Below are 27,425 nucleotides of genomic sequence, written 5' to 3' on the forward strand. Positions count from 1 at the left end.
TTACATTTGTCCGCGTTCAGTTTGGCCTGCAGCATCAGGCTTTATCCAGGGGCACCACGAGGAGGAACGGACTCAACCCCATACACTGCTTAGTCTTCTTCTGCATATAATTTAGATAATATCTTTTGCTCTGATAATAAGTGTTATGCTTAATGTTCTTCTGCTCTTTGTTCTGCAGCCTCTTGTTCTTCTGCTTCTCGGTCTTCCATGTCGTCGTCTCCAGGGTCGTCGTCTCCAGTGTCGTCGTCTACGCCGTCGTCGTCTCCGCCGTCGTGGTCGTCATCGGGGTGGTCTTCCGGGTCGTCGACTTTAGGGTCTTCAACTTGGAAATGTAACAGAAGGTACAAGAAGGCTGAGAAAATGCCAAGAACCAGCTGATGGAACTGGAACTCGGATGGCTACCCGAAGGTTCAAGAGCCTATGGAACTACCGAGGACCAGCTGACGTTACTGGAACCAGGATGGGGAGCAGAAGGTACAAGAGCAAAAGACACTGCCGAGAACCAGCTGACGGTACTGGAACCTGGATGGGTAGCCGAAGGTCCAAGAGCCAATGGAACTACCGAGGACCAGCTGACGTTACTGGAACCCGGTTACTAAGCAGGAGGTACCCGTGCCTGAAAGCACTACCAAGGACCACCTGACGTTGGTGGAACTTGGATACCCAGAAGGAGGCACCTAAGCCAAAGGCTCTGCCCGGAACCAGCTGACGGTACTGGAACCAGGATGGGGAGCAGAAGGTACAAGAGCAAAAGACACTGCCGAGAACCAGCTGACGGTGCTGGAACCAGGTGGTGGACCAGAAGGTCCACAGGAGAGGAGAGAACAGCTAGGCCGCGAGGCAGCCGCAGTTACCGAACCCCAACAGTCCTACAGGGGGAGCTTGGCCTACTGGCACTACAGAACCAGCCTTGACTACCAATTCACGCAGCCCACATAGGAAGCTCCTAAACTGGAGGCACCCTGGAGTTGGCTAACTCGACCGCAACACGACGGGGCAACACATAGGTGTCTCAGTGAGTTTGACAGTACCCGGAAACAGCTGACGGTGCTGGAACCAGGCTGGGCACGAGGGAGTACCCGTGACAAAAACACTGCCGGGAACCAGCTGGCGGTGCTGGAACCCGGATGCGTTGCCCCAGTGTGCAAGAGCCAATGGCACGACCGAGGACCAGCTGACGGTGCTGGAACACGGTTACTAAGCTGTTGGTGCCCGCGCTTAAAAGCACTACCAAGGACCGCCTGGCGTTGGCGGAACTCGGATACCCAGGAGGAGGCACCTAAGCCAAAGGCTCGGCCCGGAACCAGCTGACGGTGCTGGAACCAGGTGGTGGACCAGAAGGTCCACAGGAGAGGAGAGAACAGCTTGGCCGCGAGGCAGCCGCAGTTACCGAACCCCAACAGTCCTACAGGGGGAGCTTGGCCTACTGGCACTACAGAACCAGCCTTGACTACCAATTCACGCAGCCCACATAGGAAGCTCCTAAACTGGAGGCACCCTGGAGTTGGCTAACTCGACAGCAACACGACGGGGCAACGCATAGGTGTCTCAGTGAGTTTGACAGTACCCCGAAACAGCTGACGGTGCTGGAACCAGGTTGGGCACGAGGGAGTACCCGTGACAAAAACACTGCCGGGAACCAGCTGGCGGTGCTGGAACACGGATGCGTCGCCCCAGTGTGCAAGAGCCAAGGGCACCGAGGAACAGCTGACGGTGCTGGAACCCGGTTACTAAGCTGTAGGTACCCGCGCTTAAAAGCACTACCCAGGACCGCCTGGCGTTGGCGGAACTCGGATACCCAGGAGGAGGCACCTAAGCCAAAGGCTCGGCCCGGAACCAGCTGACGGTGCTGGAACCAGGTGGTGGACCCGAAGGCCCACAGGAGAGGAGAGAACAGCTAGGCCGCGAGGCAGCCGCAGTTACCGAACCCCAACAGTCCTACAGGGGGAGCTTGGCCTACTGGCACTACAGAACCAGCCTTGACTACCAATTCACGCAGCCCACATAGGAAGCTCCTAAACTGGAGGCACCCTGGAGTTGGCTAACCCGACTACAACACGACAGGGCAAGCATAGGCGTCTCAGTGAGCTTGACACTACCCGTAAACAGCTGACGGTGCTGGAACCAGGATGCGTTGCCTATTAAAGATTGTCTTCCTACAGCCCCAACTAGCGTTGTTGGAGCAAAGGGTAACCAGGGGGAGCAGAGTGTAGGCCGAAGCCTGCACTGGAGGCAGCTTTGTGTCTGCGTTGCGTTTGCAGGACACTTTGCCGGCTATACAGCAGGGGAACAGCTGGCGGTGCTGAACCCCACTAACACATTGGCTGGTGTTCTTCTCTGTGCAGCTAGCACTTCCGGGCAATTACTAGCGGTGTTAGAGCCCAGGGGCAGCAGGAGGAGGAGAGGAGCAGAGTGTAGGCCGAAGCCTAGTTGAACCAATTTCAAAGGAAACCTTTAACCCCCCCTCAGGTGTTACAAAGTACAAGAGCCACACCTTGTGCAGCATTTATGCTGCACAAGTGAAAGGTTGCTCTATTAATTTGTCAACTTGCGCACGCTGAATGAAAGACGTACACAATTTAGCCCATTCTACAGTCAAACTGTAGTGGAGGCGTGACTTGTCTTTTTAAGGAGACGCAGCACAGGTGTCCCAAATAACGCCTTGGTGCTTGGCGCAGCTTCCTGAGCGTTGTTATTTGCTGTACAGGAGTCTGCGCTCTTGTGTTATCCCTTGGCAATGCCCTGTTAGCGCTGCCCGTCTTATGACCTCATTTCATGTTGGCCGGTGCGGTTAACGATGGCCATGAATCCCAGACCCACAGTGCCTTTTCATAAAGTCACACTGCGGTGCTGGGATTCGTGGCCTTGAGCAGTAAATATTTTCGCCGCTCACACACGTCCTTACACCTGCTTCAGACTGGGCGGCCTCTGCTGATCCCTTCTCGCATGCCGCGGCCATGAGGCCGCACAGTCTGAAGAAGGCGGAAGGAGATGAGTGACGACAGGCGAACATATGCACTGCTCGTGCCCATAAACCACACCCTCGCTGACAAAATAAATAAGACACCGAGGGGCGTTGTTTCTAGCAGGGCGGACGCACAGGCGCAGCCAGCTAACCAATGATGTCAAAAGACGGGCAGCGCTACCAAGGGTGGTGCTGCGTATCATTAGAAAGGAAAGTCACAACTCAGGGACAGTGGAATGTTCTCAATGAGACACATTTTGTACGTGTTGAGTTCCACGTGGGCAAGTAGAGAAAGTCAGCCACCTTTTAAGCATTTATAGGCTGAACTGGATGGACAAATGTCTTTTTTCGGCCTTACTAACTATGTTACTATGTTACTATGTATGTTACAAATGCAGCATTACTGCTGTACAAGGTGGCTGTTATACATAGAAACACCTGGGGGTGGGGGGCAGGCTCCCTTCAATTTCAGTTCATGTGCCTGCGTGGCGTTTGCAGGTCACATTGCCGGCTACCCAGCAGGGGAACAGCTGGTGGTGCTGAACCCCACTAACACATTGGCTGGTGTTCTTCTCTGTGTATCTAGCATGTCCGGGCAAAAACTGGCGGTGTTTGAGCCCAGGGTCAGCAGGAGGAGGAGAGGAGCAGAGTGTAGGCCGAAGCCTGCACTAGTGGCAGCTTTTGGTCAGTTGTGCCAGCGTGGCTTGTGCTGGACACGATGCCGGCTACACAGCAGGGGAACAGCTGGCGGTGCTGAACCCCACTAACACATTGGCTGGTGTTCTTCTCTGTGCAGCTAGCACGTCCGGGCAGAAACTGGCGGTGTTTGAGCCCAGGGTCAGCAGGAGGAGGAGAGGAGCAGAGTGTAGGCAGAAGCCTAATTGAACCAATTTCAAAGTTAACCTTTAACCCACCCTCACGTGTTACAATGTAGAAGAGCCACACCTTGTGCAGCAGTAATGCTCCACAAGTGAGAGGTTGCTCTTTCAATTTTGCTCATTGCACATGCAGAATGAAAGACGTACACAATTTTGCCCATTGTACAGTAGAACTGTATTGGAGGCGTGACTTGTCTTTTTAAGGAGATGCGGCACAGGTGCACATAAATAACGCCTTGGTGCTGGGCGCAGCCTCCTGAGCGTTGTTATTTGCTGTACAGGAGTCTGCGCTATTGTGATCCCTTGGCCATGCGCTGTGAGCGCTGCCTGTCTTCTCACCTCATTTCATGTTGGCCGGTGCGGTTAGCAATGGGCATGAATCCCAGACCCGCAGTGTGTTTTCAAAAATTCACACTGCGTGGCTGGGATTCGTGGCCTTGTGCAGTAAATATGTTTGCCGCTCACACATGTCCTTACACCTGCTTCAGACTGGGCGGCCTCAGCTAATCCGTTATCGCCTACCACGGCCATGAGGCCGCACAGTCTGAAGAAGGCGGAAGGAGATGAGTGAAGACAGGCGAACATATGCACTGCACATGCCCATCAATCACACCCTCGCAGCCAAAATATATGAAACGAGGGGGGTTGTGTCGGGCAGGGCGGACGCACAGGCACAGTCAGCCAACCAATGATGTCAGAAGACGGGCAGCGCTACCAAGGGGGGTGCTGCGTGTCATTAAAAAGGAAAGTCACACCTCAGGGACATTATAATGGTCTGTAATGAGACACATTTTGTACGTGTTTAATTCAACGTGGGCAAGGAGAAAAAGTCAGCCACCTTGTACAAATGCAGCATTACTGCTGTACTAGGTGGCTGTTATACATAGAAACACCTTGGGGTGGGTGGCAGGGTCCCTTTAATTTCAGTTCATGTGCCTGCATGGCGTTTGCAGGTCACGTTGCCGGCTACACAGCAGGGGAACAGCTGGCGGTTCTGAACCCCACTAACACATTGGCTGGTGTTTTTCTCTGTGCAGCTAGCAGTTCCGGGCAAAAACTGGCGGTTTAAGAGCCCAGGGTCAGCAGGAGGAGGAGAGGAGCAGAGTGTAGGCCGAAGCCTGCACTGGTGGCAGCTTTTGTTCTGTTGTGCCAGCGTGGCTTGTGCTGGACACGTTGCCGACTACACAGCAGGGGAACAGCTGGTGGTGCTGAACCCCACTGACACATCAGCTAGTGTTTTTTCTGTGTAGACAACACTTCCAGGTAGCAACTGACAGTGTTGAAACCCAGGGAATCAAAGAGGAGCAGAGTGTAGGCCGAAGCCTGCAGTGGAGCAAGTTGAAAGGGAACCTTTAACCCCCCCCCCCCAGGCATTTGTTGCTGAAAGAGCCATCTTGTACAGCAGTAATACTGCACATGGAAAATGGTGGCTCCTAAAATTATGCTCCTTGCAAACGCTGAAGTACACACTCATATAATGTGTCCCCTCACACCGTCAAACCGTCACGGAAGTGGGACTTTCCTTTGTAATGTGACACAGCACAGCCGTCATTCCAACCCCTTTGGTGCCGTGCGCCACCTCCTCAACGTTGTTTGGTTCTGTCACGGAGCCCGCGCTGTAATGTTATCCCTTGGCCATGCACAGTTAGCGGTGCCCGTCTTCTGACATCATTTAGGTGTCAGGCTGGCAGTGCCTGCGCGTCAAAGCTGCCCGAGATACAACCTCGCAGTGTCATCTAATGTAATCCCACTGCGGGCCAGGGATCCATGGGCATGCGCAGTGCATATCATCGCCTCTCACTCACCTCCTTCCTGCTTCTTCAGACTGTGCGGCGTCACGGCCGTGGCATGCTATTAGGGATCAGCTGACGCCGCCTAGTCTGAAGAAGCGTGAAGAAAGGGAGTGAGAGGCTAGTATATGCACTGCGCATGGCCATGGATACCAGGCCCACTGTGGGATCACATTAGACGACACTGCGAGGTGGCATTTCGGGCAGCGTGGACGCACAGGCGCAGCCAGGACGACAACAAATGATGTCAGAGGACGGGCAGCGCAAACTGTGCATGGCCAAGGGATAACATAACAGCGCAGGGTCCATGACGGAATCAAACAACGCTAAGGAGGCAGCGCACGGTGCCAAGGGGGTAGCAATGACGGCTGTGCTGTGTCACATTACAAAGGAAAGTCCCACCTCCGGGACGGTTGGACGGTGTGAGGGGACACATTACATGAGTGTGTAGTTCAGCGTTTGCAAGGAGCATAATTTCAAGAGCGACCTTTTCCTTGTGCAGTTTTAGTGCTGCACAAGGTGGCTCTTTCAGTAACAAACGCCTAGGGGGGGGGGGACAGGTCCCCTTACATTTTAGTTGTGCCAGCGTGGCGGTCGCATGACACGTTGCTGGATACACAGCTGGGGATCAGCTGACGTTACTGAACCCCAATAACAGAGGAGCGACTGTTGACTGTGCAGACAGCACTTCCAGGCACCAACTGGCGGTGTTAGAGCCCAGGGACAGCAGGAGGAGCAGAGGAACAGAGTGTAGGCCGAAGCCTGATTGGAGCAAGTTGAAAGGGAACCTTTACCCCCCCCCCCCCCCCCCCAAGACGTTTGTAGCTGAAAGAGCCATCTTGTGCAGCACTAAGGATGCAAAAGGAAAAGGTTGCTCTTTTAATTATGCTCCTTGCAAACACAGAAGTAAACACTAAAAATGTGTCACCTTATACCGTAAAACCGTCCCGGAGGTGGGAATTTCCTTCGTAATGGGACGCAGCACAGCTGTCATTCCTATCCCCTTGGTGCCATGCGCTGCCTCCTCAGCGTTGTTTTAAGCTGTCACGGAGCCTGCGCTGTTCTGTTATCCCATTGCCATGCCCAATTAGCGCTGCCTGTCTTCTGACATAATTTGGTGTCAGGCTGTCAGTGCCTGTGCGTCCACGCTGCTCCAGATCTCACCTCGCAGTGTCGTCTAATGTAATCCCACTGCGGGCCTTGGATCCATGGGCATGCACAGTGCATATCCTCGACTCTCACTCCCCTCCTTCCCTCTTCTTCAGACTGTGCGGCGTCACGGCCGTGGCATGCTATTAGGGATCAGCTGACGGCGCACAGAAGAAAGGCGGAGGGAGATGGGCGAACTAAAGAAGGCGGAGGGAGATGGGCGAGAGCCCGAGGTGAAGATATGCACTGCGCATGCCCATGGATCCCAGGCTCGCAGTGTGATTCAATCAGAAGACACTGCGAGGCGGGTTCTCGGGCAGCGAGGGCGCACAGGCGCAGCCATCCTGACACCAAATTATGTCAGAAGACAGGCAGCGCAAACTGGCCATGGCCAAGGGATAACAGAACAGCAGAGGCTCCGTGACAGCTTAAAACAACGCTGAGGAGGCAGCGCATGGCACCAAGGGGGTAGGAATGACGCCTGTGCTGCGTCACATTATGAAGGAAAGTCCCAGCTCCGGGACGGTATAACGGTATCAGTGAACACATTTTATAAGTGTTAAGTTCTGCGTGTGCAAGGAGCTAAAATAAAAGAGCTACCTTTTCCTTGTGCAACATTACTGCTGCACAAGATGGCTCTTTCAGTAACAAACGCTGAGGGGGGGGGACAGGTTCCCTTACATTTAGGTTGTTGTGCCAGCGTGGCGGTCGCAGGACACATTGCCGGCTACACAGCTGGGGATCAGCTGACGTTACTGAAACCCAATAACACTGGGTCGTATGTTTTGACTGTGCAGCCTGCACTTCTGAGCCGCAACTGGCGGTGTTGGAGCCCAGGAATAGCAGTTCAGGTGGTAGAAAGATGAACACATCAGGAGACCTGGATGACACCCAATTACTTAATCAGGCAGAGGAGTGGCAAATTCCTGCGAGATCCAGGCCTGGTTCATTTTCAGGAAAGTAAGCCGGTCAACGTTATCGGAGGATAGTCGCATGCGACGGTCTGTTAGTACACCACCTGTGGCACTAAAGACACGTTCCGATAAGACACTAGCCGCAGGGCAAGCCAGCACCTCCAATGCATACTGGCTTAGCTCTGGCCATGTATCCAGCTTAGAGACCCAAAACTTGAACGGGGAAGAGCCGTCTGGGAGTACACTAAGAGGGCAAGCCATGTAGTCTGTCACCATCTGACGGGACCGTTGCCTCCTGCTGACTGGAGCTGCCGGTGATGGTGTAGACATTTGGGGCGGGCACACAAAAGTTTTCCACAGTTGTGCCATACTGGGCTTGCCTTGGGCAGAGGCACTGCTTCTGCTCCCTCTTTGTGCAGAGCCTCCTCCTCCACTGCCTCGACGCACTGAGCTGCTTTGTAAAGCACTAGCAGCACTCCTCTCAGTTGGACTGGAGAAGATGATGGAATTCACCAGTGTGTCGTGGTACTCCCGCATTTTACGCTCCCGTGTCAACGCCGGGATGAGGTTTTGGACATTGTCACGGTAGCGAGGATCGAGGAGGGTGTACACCCAATAATCAGGCACGTTGAGAATGTGGTCGATGCGGCGGTCGTCTCTCAGGCACTGCAGCATGATATCCACCATGTGCTGCAGACTGCCAACTGGCCCAGAAACGCTGTCCCCTGCTTGAGACATGATCTCTGCCCGCTCTTCATCACCCCACCCTCGCTGTACACACTGACCACTGGACAATGGTGTAACTCCCTCCTCTGGACGTAGCTCTTCCTCATCCATTGACTCCTCATCATCCTCACAAAGAGTCCCCTGCCGACCCCTTTGTGAGGAACCACGTGGCGCTGACTGTCCAGAAGCTGATGGAAAAGGTGACTCCTCATCCTCCACCTCTTCCACATCATCCCTTATCCCTTGCAGGTTTCTTGAAGCAAGCAGATAAGGGGGACAGTCATGCTGACTAGTGCATCATCTGCACTTGCCATCCGCGTGGAATAATCAAAAGGACGCAAAACCTGGCAGACGTCCTTCATAGTGGCCCACTCTGTGGTTGTGAAGTCTGAGCGGCGCTGACTGCGACTTTTTTGCGCCTGATGCAGCTGGTACTCCATTACTGCTTGCTGCTGCTCACACAACCGCTCCAACCAAATTGAGCACATGTGCCAGACATGGGATGTGAGTGAGCTTGCCAAGGCCTAAAGCTGCCACCAGATTTCGGCCATTGTCACACACTACCATGCCTGGCTGGAGAGTCGCTGGCACAAACCACACATCTCTCTCCTGCTTTAGGGCATTCCAGAGCTCCTGCGCTGTGTGGCTTCGATTCCCCAAAGAAACTAAATTCAAGACGGCCTGCTGACGTTTGGCCACGGCTGTGCTCATGTCAGTCGTAACAGGTAAACGTTCACGGGTCCATGTGGAGGTGGACTGTGACGGATCCTGCAGCGATGAATCTGAGGAACTGGTGTAAGAGGAGGAGTCAATGCGTACAGACTGGATTCCTGCAATCCTTGGAGTGGGCAGGACACGTCCTGCGCCACTCGCACGGTCTGTACCCGGCTCAACAACATTAACCCAATGGGCAGTGACAGAAAGGTATCGCCCCTGTCCATGTTGACTGGTCCACGCATCGGTGGTGAGGTGGACCTTGCTACTGACGGCGTTCAGTAGCGCGTGTTTTATTTGTCCCTCCACATGCTTGTGCAGGGCAGGGACAGCTTGCCTGCTGAAGTAAAAGCGGCTGGGCACCTTGTACTGTGGGACTGCCAATGCCATCAAGTCACGGAAGCTGTCAGTCTCCACCAGCCTGAATGAGAGCATTTCCAGGGACAGAAGTTTGGCAATGCCTGCATTCAGAGCCTGTGCTCGGGGGTGGTTTGCCGAGAATGCCCGCCTTTTCTCCCATGCCTGTACTACCGATGGCTGTAGACTAGGCTGGGAGTGTGAGGATGACTGGGAACGTGGTACTGTGGGTGGAATTACACTAGGTCTCTGGACAACAGTGCCAGAGGTTCTTCCATGGCGATCCAAGGAGGAAGCCGAACCAGCTGTGCGTGAGCTGGAGGAAGAAGCAACACGAGCTGAAGAGGTGGTAGCTGCCGCTGTTGGTTGGCCTAGGTCTTCAGTGTGTTTTTGTAACTCCACCGCGTGCCTGGTCCGCACATGTTTCCACATATTTGTGGTATTGAGGTTGCTGACACTTTTACCTCTTTTTACTTTCTGATGACACAGCTTGCATTTGACAAAACAAATGTCATCTGCAACTGTGTCAAAAAAGGACCAGGCACTGCAAGTCTTGGGAGCGCCCTTTTTGGCTTTTGAAAGAGACAGGCTCCTAACTGGTGCCAAAGTGGAGGCTACAGGCTCCGCAGTCTTCCCCCTCCCTCTCCCTCTTTGGCCCCTTAGGGGAATCTCTTCCTCTGAGCTGCTCCCACCACCTTCCTGTTCCTCACGCCACGATGGGTCAAGGACCTCATCATCTCCACTACCCTCTGCCACCAACTGCTCCTCCTGGGTAGTCTCGGCAGCACAGTACGCACCAGAAAGCGGCACCTGAGTTTCATCATCAGATGCGTACTGCGCTGTGGTCACCACAGGCACTGACCCACCCGCCTCTTCAGAGTCAGAGAGACAAAGCTGTTGGGCATCACTGCACACTGCCTCTTCTTCCATTTCTCCAATACTGCTTGGCTGGCCCCCTGTTTCCAAGCCAAGAGATTCAGAGAACAGAAGTCCTGTCCTGGGCTCTCTGACTGCCTGGCCAATTTGGCAGGTGGTGAAGAGACAGATGTCTGCTCTCCAGTGGTCTGTGCCTGAGAGGATGTGGCACTAATTGAAGTCGATGCGTTAGCTGCCATCCATCTGACAACGGCTTCAATTTGATCTTCACGCAGCAGCGGTGCACGGCGCTCTCCGACAAAGCTGCGCATGAAGGACTGTTCCCTGCTGAAACTGGGTGATGATGAGTCACCGGTGCCCGCAGCAGGCACAGAATCACCACGTCCTCTCCCTGCTCCTCTCCCTGCTCCGCGCCCACGCCCACGTGCCTTACTCCCTGCCCTCTTCATCTTGGTTGACAGATAAAGATAAGCAGAAAAGTACTAAGGCCTTAGTGTGCTTATTCCTGAAATGCTCCTCCTAACAGGTGTAAGAAACACTAATGTTGTAAAGTGTGGACTAGACTTTATTATTGATAAAATGTGGCCTACACAAGTGGTAAGTGGTGTTTGGTGAACTTTACTTTTTTTTTTGTGCAGATCGGGCTACAGAGCGAGTTTAACTCACACGGAGACCGTGCAGACAGCCGTAAACGGCGCTGCAAGGTCCAAAAACCCTCCTCTAGGTTATCCTATCTAGTGTTTTTTCACTATTTTGCTGGAGACGGGTGGAAAGACACTAATAGGAAATTGTTTTCAAAATTTTCAACAGGCTGCACTAGTTGAAAAAAAAGGACAAGTTATTTAATGGTATGAGGCAGTGACAAACCCTGAGCTGAATACAACGGGCTGTGGCTGCACACAGACTACAGGGCGAGCTGCGCTCACACGGAGACCGTGCAGACAGCCGTAAACGGCGCTGCAAGGCCCAAAATCCCTCCTCTAGGTTATCCTATCTAGTGTTTTTGCACTATTTAGCTGGAGACGGGTGGAAAGACACTAATAGGAATTTTTTAAATAATTTTTAAACAGGCTGCACTAGTTGAAAAAAAGGACAAGTTATTTAACGGTATGAGGCAGTGACAAACCCTGAGCTGAATACAACGGGCTGTTGCTGCACACAGACTAAAGGGCGAGCTGAGCTCACATGGAGACCGTGCAGACAGCCGTAAACGGCGCTGCAAGGCCCAAAAACCCTCCTCTAGGTTATCCTATCTAGTGTTTTTCCACTATTTTGCTGGAGACGGGTGGAAAGACACTAATAGGAAATTAAAAAAAAAATTTTCAACAGGCTGCACTATTTGAAAAAAGGACAAGTTATTTTACAGTATGAGGCAGTGACAAACCCTGAGCTGAATACAACCGGCTGTGGCTGCACACAGACTACAGGGCGAGCTGCGCTCACACGGAGACCGTGCAGACAGCCGTAAACGGCGCTGCAAGGCCCAAAAAACCCCCTCTAGGTTATCCTATCTAGTGTTTTTCCACTATTTGGCTGGAGACGGGTGGAAAGACACTAATAGGAAATTTTAGAAAAAATGTGCAGCAGGCTGCACTATGAGCAAAAAAGGACAATGGATAGAACTGTGTGAGGCAGTGTGAACCCCCCCTGAGCTGAATACAACCTGGTATATGGCTGCACACAGACTACAGAGTGAGCTGCACACACACACACACACACAGAGACCTTGCAGAACGCTGTTAAAACAGCGCTGCAAGGCAAGAGCAAGGTGAACTGAACAGTGAACACAGCGTTTGCTAAATTAGCCTTGGAAAAGCAAAATAAAGCAATTAGCTATCTCAACTGGCCCTCAGTTAGAACACAGCGTCCTGTCCCTAACTGAAATCACAGCAGAGTGAGCACAAAATGGCGGCAGCGTTTTTTATAGTGCAGAGTGACATCATTTCAGCAGCCAATCACAGCCTTGCCAGTACTTACATGCCCACCATGCTAAACAGGATGTGCCCACACTTCCATTCAATCCTCATTGGCTGCTGCGTGCAGTTTGAATTCTGGGAACTTCCGATTCCGGTATCCGATATGCGGGAAGTATCGGAATTCGGTATCGGAATACCGATACCACAAGTATCGGCCGATACCCGATACTTGCGGTATCGGAATGCTCAACACTATTAAAGACACCTAACTAGAACCGTATATATGGTGCTTACCCATTGTCACGAAAGATCTGAAAAACCATCCTTACCTGTTGCACATGAGACTCCCAATCATCGGAAAAAATCTAAATATCGTCCAAATATACAAACAAGAATTTATCAAGATAAGTCCGGAAGATATCATGCATGAAGGATTGAAAAACAGACGGAGCATTAGTGAGCCCGAATGGCATCACAAGATATTCAAAATGACCTTCGGGCATATTAAACGCAGTTTTCCATTCATCACCCTGCTTAATACGAACAAGATTATATGCCCCCGAAGGTCAATCTTAGTAAACCAACTAGCCCCCTTAATCCTAGCAAACAAATCAGAAAGCAAAGGTAAAGGGTATTGAAACTTGACCGTGATCTTATTCAAGAGGTGATAATCAATACAGGGTCTCAAGGAGCCATCCTTCTTAGCAACAAAAAAAAATCCCGCTCCCAACGGTGAAGAAGATGGCCGAATATGCCCTTTCGCCAAAGACTCCTTAATATAATTCCACATGGCGGAATGTTCAGGCACAGACAGGTTGAAAAGTCGGCCTTTAGGAAACTTACAGCCTGGAATCAAGTCAATAGCACAATCACAGTCCCTGTGCGGTGGAAGGAAACTGGACTTGGGCTCATCAAATACATCCTGAAAATCAGACAAAAACTTAGGAATTTCAGAAGAGGAAGAAGAGGAGATTGACATCAAAGGAACATAGTAACATAGTAACATAGTAACATAGTTAGTAAGGCCGAAAAAAGACATTTGTCCATCCAGTTCAGCCTATATTCCATCATAATAAATCCCCAGATCTACGTCCTTCTACAGAACCTAATAATTGTATGATACAATATTGTTCTGCTCCAGGAAGACATCCAGGCCTCTCTTGAACCCCTCGACTGAGTTCGCCATCACCACCTCCTCAGGCAAGCAATTCCAGATTCTCACTGCCCTAACAGTAAAGAATCCTCTTCTATGTTGGTGGAAAAACCTTCTCTCCTCCAGACGCAAAGAATGCCCCCTTGTGCCCGTCACCTTCCTTGGTATAAACAGATCCTCAGCGAGATATTTGTATTGTCCCCTTATATACTTATACATGGTTATTAGATCGCCCCTCAGTCGTCTTTTTTCCAGACTAAATAATCCTAATTTCGCTAATCTATCTGGGTATTGTAGTTCTCCAGTCCCCTTTATTAATTTTGTTGCCCTCCTTTGTACTCTCTCTAGTTCCATTATATCCTTCCTGAGCACCGGTGCCCAAAACTGGACACAGTACTCCATGTGCGGTCTAACTAGGGATTTGTACAGAGGCAGTATAATGCTCTCATCATGTGTATCCAGACCTCTTTTAATTCACGCCATGATCCTGTTTGCCTTGGCAGCTGCTGCCTGGCACTGGCTGCTCCAGGTAAGTTTATCATTAACTAGGATCCCCAAGTCCTTCTCCCTGTCAGATTTACCCAGTGGTTTCCCATTCAGTGTGTAATGGTGATATTGATTCCTTCTTCCCATGTGTATAACCTTACATTTATCATTGTTAAACCTCATCTGCCACCTTTCAGCCCAAGTTTCCAACTTATCCAGATCCATCTGTAGCAGAATACTATCTTCTCTTGTATTAACTGCTTTACATAGTTTTGTATCATCTGCAAATATCGATATTTTACTGTGTAAACCTTCTACCAGATCATTAATGAATATGTTGAAGAGAACAGGTCCCAATACTGACCCCTGCGGTACCCCACTGGTCACAGCGACCCAGTTAGAGACTATACCATTTATAACCACCCTCTGCTTTCTATCACTAAGCCATCCCCTGACAACCTCAACTAGTCACAGACATAGACTTCCAGTCCAACACAGGATTATGTACCTGCAACCACGGAAAACCCAGGACTATAGCATCATGCAAATTATGCAACACCAGAAATCGACAATCTTCCTGATGGGCTGGCGCCATGCGCATGGTCACCTGTGTCCAAAACTGGGGCTTATTTTTAGCCAAAGGTGTAGCATCAATGCCCCTTAAAGGAATAGGGTTCTGCAAAGGCTGCAAGGAAAAACCACAACGCCTGGCAAATTCAAAGTCCATTAAGTTCAAGGCGGCGCCTGAATCCACAAAGGCCATGACAGAAAATGATGACAATGAGCAGATCAAAGACACAGATAACAGAAATTTAGGTTGTACAGTACTGATGGTAAATGAACTGGCCATCCTCTTTGTCCGCTTAGGGCAGACAGAAATGACATGAGAAGCATCGCCACAATAATAACACAACCTATTCTGACGTCTGAAACCATGTTGTTCCATTTTAGACAGAATCTTATCACACTGCATTGGCTCAGGAATTTGCTCAGAGGACAACGCCACAGCGCACAAAGTTCTGCGCTCCCGCAAGCACCGGTCAATCTGAATGGCCAGAGACATAGAATCACTCAGACCGAAAGGCGTGGGAAACCCCACCATAACATCTTTAATGGATTCAGAAAGACCCTTTCTGAAAATTGCCGCCAAAGCATCATCATTCCATTTAGTAAACACAGACTATTTTCTAAATTTCTGACAATACAATTCTGCCGCCTCTTGACCCTGAGACAGGGCTAACAAGGTCTTCTCCGCTTGATCCAGAGAATTAGGTTCATCATATAATAATCCAAAAATCTGAAAAAAGGAGTCTACATTAAGCAAAGCCGGATTCCCAGATTCCAGGGAAAATGCCTAATCCTGTGGATCGTCACGCAGCAGGGAGATGATGATTTTAACCTGCTGAATGGAATCACCAGAGGATCGAGGTCTCAGAGCAAAAAACAGTTTACAGTTGTTTTTAAAACTCAAAAATTTGGACCTGTTACCAAAAAACAAATCAGGAGTAGGAATCTTTGGCTCTAAAACAGGAGTCTGAACAATATAATCAGAAATACCCTGTACCCTAGCAGCAAGCTGGTCCACACGAGAAGCTAATTCCTGAATATCCATGCTAGCACAAGACTCCTCAGCCACCCAGAGATAAAGAGGGTAAAGAAGAGAAAGCAGAGTGCAGAGAAAAAAAAATAAAAATGGCTCAACACCTTTCTTCCCTTCTTCTGAGATGCATTTAACTCATTATTGGCCAGTTGTACTGTTATGATCTGGTGACCTTGGAGCCGCATGGAACTTTCTCTGAGTTGGTGGAACCTGTACTGACCGCAAATCCTGAACTTAACCACGCAACTAGAAGTAGCCGTGGGGTGTGCCTAACAAATCCTAGACACCTCGACACAGCCGGAGGACTAAATACTAGGGTTGAGCGAAACGGGTCGTTCATTTTCAAAAGTCGCCGACTTTTGGCAAAGTCGGGTTTCATGAAACCCGATCCGACCCCTGTGCGGGGTCGGCCATGCGGTACGCGACTTTCACGCCAAAGTCGCGTTTCAATGACGCGAGAAGCGCCATTTCTCAGCCAATGAAGGTGAACGCAGAGTGTGGGCAGCGTGATGACATAGGTCCTGGTCCCCACCATCTTAGAGAAGGGCATTGCAGTGATTGGCTTGCTGTCTGCGGCGTCACAGGGGCTAAAAAGGGGCGTTCCCGCCGACCGCCATCTTACTGCTGCTGATCTGAGCTTAGGGAGAGGTTGCTGCCGCTTCGTCAGAAGCAGGGATAGCGTTAGGCAGGGTCCATTAACCACCAAACCGCTTGTGCTGTAGCGATTTCCACTGTCCAACACCACCTTCGGTGTGCAGGGACAGTGGAAGCTACATTTTTTTTTTCTCAGCGCTGTAGCTCACTGGGCTGCCGTAGAAGGCTCCCTGATAGCTGCATTGCTGTGTGTACGCCGCTGTGCAAACCAACTGCATTTTTCAAAGCACAAATCCTGTTGTTCCTTCCTTTCTGCCCAGCTATCTTGTTTGTTTGTCCACACTTTTTATTTCATTTGTCCATCAGTCCACTCCTTATTGCTGCCTGCCATACCTGGCTGAGATTACTGCAGGGAGATAGTAATTATAGGACAGTCCCTGTTTTTATTTTTTTTTTTGTGGGAGATTAAGATTGGCATTTCTGCTAGAGTGCCATCCCTGTGTGTGCCATCTCTCACTCAGTGGGCCATAGAAAGCCTATTTATTTTTTTGCTTGATTTGGGTTCTAAAATCTACCTGAAAAAATCACTACATCAATCAGTGGGAGAAAAATATTGGCCTCTGGGCTTGTGTGCCACTCCTGACTCCTGTGTGTGCCATCTCTCACTCAGTGGGCCATAGAAAGCCTATATATTTTTTTGCTTGATTTGGGTTCTAAAATCTACCTGAAAAAATCACTACATCAATCAGTGGGAGAAAAATATTGGCCTCAGGGCTTGTGTGCCACTCCTGACTCCTGTGTGTGCCATCTCTCACTCAGTGGGCCATAGAAAGCCTATTTATTTTTTTGCTTGATTTGGGTTCTAAAATCTACCTGAAAAAAATCACTACATCAATCAGTGGGAGAAAAATATTGGCCTCAGGGCTTGTGTGCCACTCCTGACTCCTGTGTGTGCCCTCTCTCACTCAGTGGGCCATAGAAAGCCTATTTATTTTTTTGCTTGATTTGGGTTCTAAAATCTACATGAAAAAATCACTACATCAATCAGTGGGAGAAAAATATTGGCCTCTGGGCTTGTGTGCCACTCCTGACTCCTGTGTGTGCCATCTCTCACTCAGTGGGCCATAGAAAGCCTATTTATTTTTTTGCTTGATTTGGGTTCTAAAATCTACATGAAAAAAATCACTACATCAATCAGTGGGAGAAAAATATTGGCCTCTGGGCTTGTGTGCCACTCCTGACTCCTGTGTGTGCCATCTCTCTCTCTCTCTCTCAAATTGTGGGCCATAGAAAGCCTATTTATTTTTTTGCTTGATTTGGGTTCTAAATTCTACCTGAAAAAATCAATAAATCAATCAGTGGGAGATATATAGGCCTCTGGGCTTGTGTGCCACTCCTGACTCGTGTGTGCCATCTCACACTCAGTGGGCCATAGAAAGCCTTTTTTTTTTAATTTGGTTTCTAAATTGTCCCTGAAAAAATCATTTTATTTTATTTGGTTTCTAAATTCTTCCTTAAAAAATCATTTTATTTTATTTTGTTTCTAAAGTCTCCCTGAAAAAAAAAAAAAAAAAGTGGGAGATTAATATTGCCCTTTCTGCTTGTGTGCCAGTCTTGACTCCTGGGTGTGCCATCTCTCTCTCTCTCTCTCTCTCAAATTGTGGGCCATAGAAAGCCTATTTATTTTTTTGCTTGATTTGGGTTCTAAATCCTACCTGAAAAAATCAATAAATCTATCAGTGGGAGAAAAATATTGGCCTCTGGGCTTGTGTGCCACTCCTGACTCCTGTGTGTGCCATCTCTCACTCAGTGGGCCATAGAAAGCCTTTTTTTTTTTTTATTTGGTTTCTAAATTGTCCCTGAAAAAATCATTTTATTTTATTTGGTTTCTAAAGTCTCCCTGAAAAAAAAAAAAAATAGGTGGGAGATTAATATTGACATTTGTGCTTGAGTGACAGTCCTGCGTGTGTGGCATCTCTGTGATTTGGTACCACAGAAAACAGAGTGTGTAACATTGTGCCTGATTTTCCTTGTGGTCTCACCAACCTGTAAAGGGATATTGAAATCATACTGAAGTTATAGCTCACCGTGTAAGTTGTTTGACAGCAACAAATAAAGTTACTTTGGTTAAGTTTTTAAAACAATGAGGAAGTCTGGTGCAAGAGGTCATGGCCGTGGGTGTTCATTATCAGCTGGTAATGATGGTAGTGGTAGTGGAGCATCAGGTGGTCGTGGGAAAAAAAATATTCCACCTAAGTCTGGAGATTGGAGCCAGGTTCGTCGTCTGGCCACACAAGGCCTCGAACGCTCTCTTTTCTGGGAGTAGGAAAACCGCTTTTAAAGCCGGAGCAGCAACAGCAAGTTTTGGCTTACCTTGCAGACTCAGCCTCTAGCTCTTTTGCCTCCTCTTCTGAAACTGGTAAATGTAAAAGCAGCGTGTCGCTTGTGGATGTTCACGGTCAGGGACAAGTCGCTTCCTTGTCCTCTTCAGCAAAAACAACAACAAGAGAGAAGGATGCAGCAGGCGACACAACGGGTTACTCCATGGAGCTCTTTACACATACCGTCCCTGGCTTAGAAAGTGAAGCAGTTAACAGTCCATGCCCATTACAAGTAGATTCTGACATGGAATGCACTGATGCACAGCCACAGCCAGACTACTATGCTGGTTCTTTGACTCAGACCACAACATTGCCCTCTCAGGGTACTGATCCACAATCAGACCCTGATGAGACTATGTTGCCCCGTCACGAACGCTATACCACCGACCGACACGGTGACACAGACGAAGTTGCACACGAGCTAGAAGAGGAGGTAATAGATGACCCAGTTGTTGACCCCGATTGGCAGCCATTGGGGGAACAGGGTGCAGGCGGCAGTAGTTCAGAAGCGGAGGTGGAGGAGGGGCCGCAGCAGGCATCAACATCGCAACAGGTTCCATCTGCCGGGCCCGTATCTGACCCAAAACGCGTGGCAAAGCCAAAACCTGTTGGAGGACAGCGTGGCCATCCGGTTAAAGCTCAGTCTGCAATCCCTGAAAAGGGATCCGATGCTAGGAAGAGTGCAGTCTGGCATTTTTTTAAACAACATCCAATTGATCAGCGCAATGTCATCTGTCAAAAATGTTCAACTAGCTTAAGCAGAGGTCAGAATCTGAAAAGTCTCAATACAAGTTGCATGCATAGAAATTTAACCACCATGCATTTTCAAGCTTGGACTAACTACCAAACGTCCCTTAAGGTTGTAGCACCCTCGGCCAATGAAGCTAGTCAGCAACGCAACATCCCTTCCGTCACTGTAAGGCCACCATTTTCCGAACCACCGGCAGTATCTGTGCAGGTTTCTTTGCCAGCCAAAAGCAGTCAGGGTCAGGGAATCACCAGTTTTGTAGGAGGAAATATTGCATCTAGGGCACCGGCGGAAACAATACCGTCTCCAACCGTCTCTCAGTCTGCCATGTCCACCGGCACACCCGCTAGTTCCACGATCTCCAGCTCTCCAGTCCAGCTCACCCTACATGAGACTCTGGTTAGAAAAAGGAAGTACTTATCCTCGCATCCGCGTACACCAGGTTTTAACGCCCACATAGCTAGACTAATCTCGTTAGAGATGATGCCCTACCGGTTAGTTGAAAGCGAAGCTTTCAAAGCCCTGATGGAGTACGCTGAACCACGCTACGAGCTACCCAGTCGACACTTTTTTTCCAGAAAAGCCATCCCAGCCCTGCACCAACATGTTAAACAGTGCATCGTCCATGCACTCAGGCAATCTGTGAGTACAAAGGTGCACCTGACTACAGATGCATGGACCAGTAGGCATGGCCAGGGACGTTACGTGTCCATCACGGCACACTGGGTGAATGTGGTGGATGCAGGGTCCACAGGGGACATCAATTTCGGGACAGTTGTGCCTATCCCACGGTCTAGGAAACAGTTGGCTGTAGGTGTTCGCACCCCCTCCTCCTCCTCCTCGTCCTCCTGCAGAAGCGACAGCTCTTCCACAGACCGCAGTCGACCAACCACTCCATCGGCAGCTGACACTGTTGCACACCAGTTGTCCCATTATGGGCCAGCTACTGGCAAGTGTCAGCAGGCTGTATTGGCTATGAAGTGTTTGGGCGACAACAGACACACCGCGGACTATGAAGTGTTTGGGCGACAACAGACACACCGCGGAAGTTCTGTCCGAGTTCTTGCAACAAGAAACGCAGTCGTGGCTGGGCACAGTAGATCTTGAGGCAGGCAAGGTAGTGAGTGATAACGGAAGGAATTTCATGGCTGCCATCTCCCTTTCCCAACTGAAACACATTCCTTGCCTGGCTCACACCTTAAACCTGGTGGTGCAGTGCTTATTGAAAACTTATCCTGGGTTCTCCGACCTGCTCCTCAAAGTGCGTGGACTTTGCTCACATATCCGACGTTCGCCTGTACACTCCAGCCATATGCAGACCTATCAGCGGTCTTTGAACCTTCCCCAGCATCGCCTAATCATAGACGTTGCAACAAGGTGGAACTCAACACTGCACATGCTTCAGAGACTGTGCGAACAGAGGCGGGCTGTTATGTTTTTGTGGGAGGATACACATACACGGGCAGGCAGTAGGATGGCAGACATGGAGTTGTCAGGTGTGCAGTGGTCGAAGATACAAGACATGTGTCAAGTCCTTCAGTGTTTTGAGGAATGAACACGGCTGGTTAGTGCAGACAACGCCATAATAAGCATGAGCATCCCCCTAATGTGTCTGCTGATGCAAAGTTTGACGCACATAAAGGATCAGGCGTCTGCACCAGAGGAAGAGGAAAGCCTTGATGACAGTCAGCCATTGTCTGGTCAGGGCAGTGTACAGGACGAGGTAGCGGGCGAAGAGGAGGTGGAGGACGAGGAGGATGATGGGGATGAGTATATTTTTAATGAGGAAGCTTTTCCGGGGCCACTGGAAATTGGTGGCGTGGCAAGGCCGGGTTCTGGTTTTTTGAGGGACACAAGTGACGTAGATTTGCCTGAAACTGCCCCGCAACCAATCACAACCGCAGATTTGACAACTGGAACTTTGGCCCACATGGCGGATTATGCCTTACGTATCCTCAAAAGGGACACACGCATTACTAAAATGATGAACGATGACGATTACTGGTTGGCCTGCCTCCTTGATCCACGCTATAAAGGCAAATTGCAAAATATTATGCCACATGAGAACTTGGAACTAATATTAGCAACCAAACAATCAACTCTTGTTGACCGTTTGCTTCAGGCATTCCCAGCACACAGCGCACGTGATCGTTCTCACACGAGCTCCAGGGGGCAGCAGACCAGGAGTGTTAGGGGTGCACACATCAGAAGTGGCGTTGGACAGAGGGGTTTTCTGACCAGGTTGTGGAGTGATTTTGCTATGACCGCAGACAGGACAGGTACTGCTGCATCAATTCAAAGTGACAGGAGACAACATTTGTCCAGTATGGTTACTAACTATTTTTCATCCCTTATCGATGTTCTCCCTCAACCGTCATTCCCATTTGATTACTGGGCATCAAAATTAGACACCTGGCCGGAATTGGCAGAATATGCATTGCAGGAGCTTGCTTGCCCGGCACCTAGTGTCCTATCAGAAAGAGTATTCAGTGCTGCAGGTTCAATATTAACCGAAAAAAGGACTCGTCTGGCTACCTAAAATGTTGATGATCTAGCATTCATTAAAATGAACCACAACTGGATTTCGAATTCTTTTGCCCCACCTTGCCCGGTAGACACCTAGCTTTCCTATGAAAAGCTCTTGCCTGTGGACTACTGTGAATTACTTATCTAATGTCTAATTTGCTGCAGCTGATTGTCCAGCATACGACATGTTTACACCTCCCTAAATGGCCAAACTCCCCCACACGGGGCCGTGGTATCGCGACTTGGCGCAAGCACCCGTGAGAGTGCTGTTTGTCTGAAGAGGTGGGTGTGCCCGCTTTTGGTCGATGGCACAGCCACTGGGTCCCTCATAGTACAATAAAGTGTCTCTGGCGGTGGTGGTGCGCACCCAACGTCAGACACACTGTTGTAACATGAGGGGCCCTGGGCCTGTACCGCCGGCCACAAGAGAGTTCACCCACCCCCAGGTCAAACATTGCTCTACCACTTCCACAGTTATCTCTCACACTTCCACCAATGTTTAGTCTATGCGCTGACATCCTTCCATTCCTGCCACTGACAATACCATTGTGTTGACATGTATGATGGTACTTTACATAGTCAGGGGCAGTGTCCTCTATTTACCACAGAAAATACTTTGCGCTAAATTAGTAGGTCTGAAACTACGCAGAGGATCCCACCCCTGAACCTAATGATTGCACCCTTTAGTGCTTTCGTTTTGTTTTAATGCGAGACATTCACATTTATTTATTGTTTTGGACTACTAACTGGCAGACACTCATTACAATCGGACTCCGCTGACCAGACCACTGCTGCCCGTGTACCCCTGGAACCAATTTTAAATTGCCTACAGCCTGTCCAATTTTATTATGTTAGGCCTTCGAAGCCTGTCTGCGGCCCGTTCTTTCAACTACTACTACACTGACCTGTCTACTGCTGCCCGTGTACTCCTGGAACCAATTATAAAGTGCCTACAGCCTTCCAATTTTATAATGTTAGGCCTTCGAAGCCTGTCTGCGGTCCCTCCTTCCACTAGGCCTCCACTGACCTGTCTACTGCTGCCCGTGTACCCCTGGAACCAATTTTAAATTGCCTACAGCCAGCCCATTTTATTATGTTAGGCCTTCGAAGCCTGTCTGCTGTCCCTCCTTCCACTAGGCCTCCACTGACCAGACCACTGCTGCCTGTGTACCCCTGGAACCAATATTAAATTGCCTACAGCCTGTCCAATTTTAATATGTTAGGCCTTCGAAGCCTGTCTGCGGCCCGTTCTTTCAACTACTACTACACTGACCTGTCTACTGCTGCCCGTGTACCCCTGGAACCAACTAGAAATTGCCTACAGCCTTCCAATTTTATTATGTTAGGCCTTCGAAGCCTGTCTGCGGTCCCTCCTTCCACTAGGCCTCCACTGACCTGTCTACTGCTGCCCGTGTACCACTGGAACCAATTTTAAATTGCCTACAGCCAGCCCATTTTATTATGTTAGGCCTTCGAAGCCTGTCTGCTGTCCCTCCTTCCACTATGCCTCCACTGACCAGACCACTGCTGCCCGTGTACCCCTGGAACCAATTTTAAATTGCCTACAGCCAGCCCATTTTATTATGTTAGGCCTTCGAAGCCTGTCTGCGGTCCCTCCTTCCACTAGGCCTCCACTGACCTGTCTACTGCTGCCCGTGTACCCCTGGAACCAATTTTAAATTGCCTACAGCCAGTCCATTTTATTATGTTAGGCCTTCGAAGCCTGTCTGCGGTCCCTCCTTCCACTAGGCCTCCACTGACCTGTCTACTGCTGCCCGTGTATTCCTGGAACCAATTATAAAGTGCCTACAGCCTGTCCAATTTTATTATGTTAGGCCTTCGAAGTCTGTCTGCGGTCCCTTCTTCCACTAGGCCTCCACTGACCTGTCTACTGCTGCCCGTGTACCCCTGGAACCAATTTTAAATTGCCTACAGCCAGCCCATTTTATTATGTTAGGCCTTTGAAGCCTGTCTGCGGTCCCTCCTTCCACTAGGCCTCCACTGACCAGACCACTGCTGCCCGTGTACCCCTGGAACCAATTTTAAATTGCCTACAGCCAGCCCATTTTATTATGTTAGTCCTTCGAAGCCTGTCTGCGGTCCCTCCTTCCACTAGGCCTCCACTGACCTGTCTACTGCTGACCGTGTACCCCTGGATCCAATTTTAAATTGCCTACAGCCAGCCCATTTTATTATGTTAGGCCTTCGAAGCCTGTCTGCGGTCCCTCCTTCCACTAGGCCTCCACTGACCTGTCTACTGCTGCCCGTGTACCCCTGGAACCAATTTTAAATTGCCTACAGCCAGCCCATTTTATTATGATAGGCCTTCGAAGCCTGTCTGCGGCCCTTTCTTTCAACTACTACTACACTGACCTGTCTACTGCTGCCCGTGTACCCCTGGAACCAATTATAAAGTGCCTACAGCCTTCCAATTTTATTATGTTAGGCCTTCGAAGCCTGTTTGCGGTCCCTCCTTCCACTAGGCCTCCACTGACCTGTCTACTGCTGCCCGTGTACCACTGGAACCAATTTTAAATTGCCTACAGCCAGCCCATTTTATTATGTTAGGCCTTCGAAGCCTGTCTGCTGTCCCTCCTTCCACTAGGCCTCCACTGACCAGACCACGGCTGCCCGTGTACCCCTGGAACCAATTTTAAATTGCCTACAGCCAGCCCATTTTATTATGTTAGGCCTTCGAAGCCTGTCTCCGGTCCCTCCTTCCACTAGGCCTCCACTGACCTGTCTACTGCTGCCCGTGTATTCCTGGAACCAATTATAAAGTGCCTACAGCCTGTCCAATTTTATTATGTTAGGCCTTCGAAGTCTGTCTGCGGTCCCTCCATCCACTAGGCCTCCACTGACCTGTCTACTGCTGCCCATGTACCCCTGGAACCAATTTTAAATTGCCTACAGCCAGCCCATTTTATTATGTTAGGCCTTCGAAAGCCTGTCTGCGGTCCCTCCTTCCACTAGGCCTCCACTGACCAGACCACTGCTGCCTGTGTACCCCTGGAACCAATTTTAAATTGCCTACAGCCAGCCCATTTTATTATGTTAGGCCTTCGAAGCCTGTCTGCTGTCCCGCCTTCCACTAGGCCTCCACTGACCAGACCACTGCTGCCCGTGTACCCCTGGAACCAATTTTAAATTGCCTACAGCCAGCCCATTTTATTATGTTAGGCCTTCGAAGCCTGTCTGCGGTCCCTCCGTCCACTAGGCCTCCACTGACCTGTCTACTGCTGCCCGTGTACCCCTGGAACCAATTTTAAATTGCCTACAGCCAGCCCATTTTATTATGTTAGGCCTTCGAAGCCTGTCTGCGGTCCCTCCTTCCACTAGGCCTCCATTGACCTGTCTACTGCTGCCCGTGTACCCCTGGAACCAATTTTAAATTGCCTACAGCCAGCCCATTTTATTATGTTAGGCCTTCGAAGCCTGTCTGCGGTCCCTGCTTCCACTAGGCCTTCACTGACCAGACCACTGCTGCCCGTGTACCCCTGGAACCAATTATAAAGTGCCTACAGCCTTCCAATTTTATTATGTTAGGCCTTCGAAGCCTGTCTGCGGCCCGTTCTTTCTACTACTACTACACTGACCAGTCTACTGCTGCCTGTGTACCCCTGGAACCTATTTAAAAGTGCCTACAGCCCAATATTTTTTATGTTAGGCCTTCGAAGCCTGTCTGCGGCCCGTTCTTTCTACCACTCCTACACTGACCAGACCACTGCTGCCCGTGTACCCCTGGAACCTAATTTTTATTGCATAGAGCATCCTTTTTTTAATAGTAGGCGTACAAAGTCTGTCTGCGGTCCACTATTGAAATTGTCCTCCACTGACCAGAGCAATGCTGCCTGTGTACCCCTGTAACCTTTTTTAAGCTGCAGTGAGACACATTTTTGGTTTAAGGCCTACTACCTGTGTCTGTCTGCGCCACTCAATTCAGCTGTGTTCCTTTTAAAAAAGCTGAGCGTCAATAGTCTTGTTTTCAGCCTCTAGGAATTTTAAAACTGCATTGGGGGTACAACTTTGGTAGGGCCTACTAACGGTGTCTGCCGCCCCAAGGTGTGCCCCAGGTTTCGTCCACATTGCTTCGATCTTCCTACTCTCGTTTAGTAGTTGGTGAAAACTACACTGCATTAGGCCTACAAATTGGGTATGGGGTGTAGAGAGATGGTGTGTTACACTCCAAGGTGTTCCCCATGTTTCGTCCACATTGCTTCGGTCTTCCGACTCTCGTTTAGTAGTTGTTGAAAACTACACTGCATTAGGCCTACAAATTGGGTATGGGGTGTAGAGACGGTGTGTTCCACTCCAAGGTGTTCTCCAGGTTGCCTTTCCTGAGCTTCTATCTTCAGGCTCTCGTTTAGTAGTTGTTGGAAACTACACTGCATTAGGCCTACAAATTGGGTATGGGGTGTAGAGAGATGGTGTGTTACACTCCAAGGTGTTCCCCAGGTTTCGTCCACATTGCTTCGGTCTTCCGACTCTCGTTTAGTAGTTGTAGAAAACTACACTGCATTAGGCCTACAAATTGGGTATGGGGTGTAGAGACGGTGTGTTCCACTCCAAGGTGTTCCCCAGGTTTCCTCGCCATTGCTTCGATCTTAATGCTCTCGTTTAGTAGTTGTTGGAAACTACACTGCATTAGGCCTACAAATTGGGTATGGGGTGTAGAGAGATGGTGTGTTACACTCCAAGGTGTTCCCCAGGTTTCGTCCACATTGCTTCGGTCTTCCGACTCTCGTTTAGTAGTTGTTAAAAACTACACTGCATTAGGCCTACAAATTGGGTATGGGGTGTAGAGACGGTGTGTTCCACTCCAAGGTGTTCTCCAGGTTGCCTTTCCTGAGCTTCTATCTTCAGGCTCTCGTTTAGTAGTTGTTGGAAACTACACTGCATTAGGCCTACAAATTGGGTATGGGGTGTAGAGACGGTGTGTTCGACTCCAAGGTGTTCTCCAGGTTGTCTTTCCTGAGCTTCTATCTTCAGGCTCTCGTTTAGTAGTTGTTGGAAACTACACTGCATTAGGCCTACAAATTGGGTATGGGGTGTAGAGACGGTGTGTTCCACTCCAAGGTGTTCTCCAGGTTGCCTTTCCTGAGCTTCTATCTTCAGGCTCTCGTTTAGTAGTTGTTGGAAACTACACTGCATTAGGCCTACAAATTGGGTATGGGGTGTAGAGAGATGGTGTGTTACACTCCAAGGTGTTCCCCAGGTTTCGTCCACATTGCTTCGGTCTTCCGACTCTCGTTTAGTAGTTGTAGAAAACTACACTGCATTAGGCCTACAAATTGGGTATGGGGTGTAGAGACGGTGTGTTCCACTCCAAGGTGTTCCCCAGGTTTCCTCGCCATTGCTTCGATCTTAATGCTCTCGTTTAGTAGTTGTTGGAAACTACACTGCATTAGGCCTACAAATTGGGTATGGGGTGTAGAGAGATGGTGTGTTACACTCCAAGGTGTTCCCCAGGTTTCATCCACATTGCTTCGGTCTTCCGACTCTCGTTTAGTAGTTGTAGAAAACTACACTGCATTAGGCCTACAAATTGGGTATGGGGTGTAGAGACGGTGTGTTCCACTCCAAGGTGTTCCCCAGGTTTCCTCGCCATTGCTTCGATCTTAATGCTCTCGTTTAGTAGTTGTTGGAAACTAC

This window comes from Ranitomeya imitator, chromosome 6, assembly GCF_032444005.1.
Source record: "Ranitomeya imitator isolate aRanImi1 chromosome 6, aRanImi1.pri, whole genome shotgun sequence".
NCBI classification, from domain to species: Eukaryota; Metazoa; Chordata; class Amphibia; order Anura; family Dendrobatidae; genus Ranitomeya; species Ranitomeya imitator.